Genomic DNA, 3,760 nt, shown 5'->3' on the forward strand with positions numbered 1-3,760 from the left:
TTCAAACTAAGCCTCATCACTCACTGTCGTGCTTAAAATGCTTCAGTGGCTTCTGACTGATTACAAAAGAAAGTCTGAGTTCCATAACGTTGCACACAACGTCTTGGTAACCTGCTTTTATTTGTTTCTCCAGCCTCATCTCTCAACTTCCCCTGCCGGGTGCTTGGCAGTCAATTAAGCGCCTTCTGGGCTGTGCCATGCCTCTCCCTGCCTCTGGGTTTGCTGATAATGGCCTCCCTGCCTGGAATGTACTTTTCCCCTTTCCTTATTTGATTAACTTCTGTTTACCTAGCAAAGGTCAGCTCAGGTGTTACCTGTTTAAGGAAAACGTCCAAGAAAATCCCGAACAGATTTCCTTTCCTTGTAACATCCATCACCTCCCTTTATCACGGACTTGTCATTGTTAGTTGCAGTCAAGTCGGCTCCAACTCATGGTGACCTTATGCATAACAGAATGAAATGTTGCCCGGTACTGTGCCATCTTCATGATCGTTGGTATATTTGAATCCATTGTTGTGGCAATTGTTTCAATCCATCTCATTGAGGTTTTCCTAGTTTTCATTGACTCTCTACCAAACATGATGTCCTTTTCTAGTGAATCACAGACTTAACACATTGTATTGCAACAATCTATTCCAATTTCCTTCTTTACCCACTCAGTGGAGGTCACTGGATGGCAGGGATGCTCCTGTTCTTATCCTCACATTCCCATTCCTTACTGCAAGACAGAAATCAACTTCTTCATCAGCTTTCTGTTAGGGGTGCTGCTTCTCAAATATTAACCACTCTGGGAACCCAAGTCTCAGCTAGAGTCCTCAGGGAGAACCCAGACACATCCAGCCTAGATATCTATCTATAATCCCTCCTCTAAAGTGATTCTTTAACTGAGGATAAATTGAGAATGAATGAACACGGTCTTTGGAGTGGGGATCATGACTAGTTTACTTAACAATGAACACAAACATAATTATATGCAATCAGGGAGACTACATTGCAGATATTAATTTCTTACATTCTTCATTAAGAATTTGCTAAAATCTTTGGTCGGTGTGGTTTAGGGAATTGCCTCTGTCCTGTTCTGGTCCAGATTTATTTTTTCCTTTAATTGTCCACTTTCTGCTGATCCTGTACTTATGATTTCTGATGTTTTCATGCAGAAATCATTCCCTGTGGGTATCAAGGTCCCTACTGAAAAGAAGCCTCATTCTCTTCTTCTACACTTGCTCTATGTCCATGTCCAGGTTATAAATAGAGCCTTTACTATCTATATTTAAGAAGATTGCTTTTCTATAGCCTCTGCCAAATGCCCTCTGACAGTTCCTGGTCTCTAAGGGTTTTTCTTCCCCTTTGTCTGCACCTCCACAAGGGTTGCAAATTCAAATATCTCAGCACCAAGACAGGTAAAATAAATGAACGAGGAGACAGATTTGTTTTCTACTAGACTCTTAAGTAAGGTGGCTGCATTTAGCAAATAAAAATACAGGATGCCGAGTTAAATTTTAATTTAAAAAAATCACAATTTTTTTTTTTTTTAGTATTAAGTATGTCCCATGCAATATTTGGGATGTAATTATACTAGAAAATTGCTCTTTATTTATCAGAAATTCACACTTAACTGGTATCCTTTATCTTATCTGACAACCATACTCTTAAATTGTACCCTTAGACCTAGATGCTCCACATGTATATTAAACATGTAGGGATATTTTTCACTTCCATAAAGGAATGTCCTCACTTTCCTGAAGCAAGATGCCCTTTTGGTTTATCAAATACTTCTCTACTTGGAACATGAGTCCATAAAATTGTTATCTACTTCTTATCTCTGTGGTTAGAAAGCAACATTACAATTATAATGATATCTGACATCTGACATCAGACCTGGATTTCAAGGATGTATTAGTTTGCTGGGAGTCCCTGGGTGGTGTAAACAGTTAACTCACTTGGCTGCTAACCAAAAGGTTGGAGGTTCTAGTCCACCCAGAGGAACCTTGGAAGAAAGGCCTGGTGAGCTAATTCTGAAAAATCCGCCATTGAAAACCCTGTGGAACACAATTCTACTTTGACTCACATGGGGTGCTATAAGTCAGAATCAACTGGACAGCAATTTTTTTTTTTTTTTTAAGTGCTGGAATTAAGACTCAAACATAGTAGCCTGGCTCCAGATCCTCAGCTTCTAAACTGTCCTTTCCTGTCTGCTGCCATTCCCTGGGCTGTTCCTTCTGCCTCAATTACTCTGGCCATGACCAGTTCAGTCTCCCATTCTACACTTTCATGGCCCCATATACTTTTCCTTCATGAAATATACCATAAAGGATATGATTATTTTCTGCCTAGATTGTGAGGACATAAAGACTGGGTTATGGTAATGGTTTTGCTCACTGAGGCCAAGACTTCTATCTGTCCATCTAAGCCCATTCTCCTGTTTTATTTATTTGTTTGTTTGCGTAGTTTCAAGAACGAAGTTCACGGTGGGACTGGGATGAGGAAATGCACCTGCTGACATGGGCGCTTTGGTTGTGCTCATTTCCCTCAGTGTAGTGCAGCAGGAATTGGAAGAGACACATCCATGGTAGGTCATAGATGTCCTTGGAGATGACGACTGATATGGAATTAACCCAGACCTTGGAGCATACAACCCTTGTCCAGTAAGACTTTCTGACAGATTCCCCCTGGATGGCACAGTTTCTGGTGAAGTACCTGCTTCTGTCCAAGGTGCTTCCAGGGCCCCACACAGGGCGCCCACTCATGCAGCCTTGTACATTGGAGTCATCCTAGCACAATGATGAATTTTTTTTAATTTTATTGTGCTTTAGGTGAAAGTTTACAGTGCAAATTAGCTTCTCATTAAAAAATTTATACACAAATTATTTTGTGACATTGGTTTCAACCCCTGCATTGTGTCAGCACTCTCCCCATTTCCACTCCAGTTTCCTCATGTTCATTCGTTCAGTTTTTCTCTCCCTTCCTGCCTTCTGGTCTTTGCTTTTGGGCAGGTATTGTCCATTTGGCTTTGTATACTAGATTGTTGCGTGTGTTATTGTTGGTTTTATAGACCTGTCTAATCTTTGGCTGAAAGGCGGACTTAGGGAGTGGCTTCAGTTCTGAGTTAGCAGAGTGTCCGGGGGCCATAGTCTTGGGGGTTCCTCCAGTCTCTGTCAGACTAGTAAGTCTGGTCTTTTTTTTTTAAATGAATTTGAATTTTGTGTTACATTTTTCTCCCACTCTGTCTGGGACCCTCTATTGTAATCCCTGTCAGAGCGGTCAGTGGTGGTAGCCGGACACCATCTAGTTCTTCTGGGCTTAGGCTGGTGAAGGCTGTGGTTCATGTGGTCCATTAGTTTTTTGGAGTAATATTTTCCTTGTGTCTTTGGTTTTTTTCATTCTCCTTTGCTCTGGATGGGATGGGATCAGTAGATGTATCTTAGCTGACTGCACACAAGCTTTTAAGACCCCAGGCGCTACTCATCAAAGTAGGATGTAGAACATTTTCTTTATGAACTGTGTTATGCCAATTGACCTAGATGTTCCCTTAGACCATGGTTCCCAGCCCTCTGCTGCAGTCCCTCAGTCCCTCAAGGTCTTTGGATGTGTCTAGGAAGTTTCTATGACTTTGCCTTGGTTAATTTGTGCTAACTCTCCCTATATTATGTGTTGTCTTTCCCTTCACCAAAGTTAACACTTGTCTACTATCTAGTTAGTGATTTCCCCTCCTCATCCCTCCCCTCCCTCATAACCATCAAAGATTATTTTTTTCTTTGTG

Source organism: Trichechus manatus, unplaced genomic scaffold, assembly GCF_000243295.1.
Source record: "Trichechus manatus latirostris isolate Lorelei unplaced genomic scaffold, TriManLat1.0 scaffold00027, whole genome shotgun sequence".
Classification (NCBI taxonomy): domain Eukaryota; kingdom Metazoa; phylum Chordata; class Mammalia; order Sirenia; family Trichechidae; genus Trichechus; species Trichechus manatus.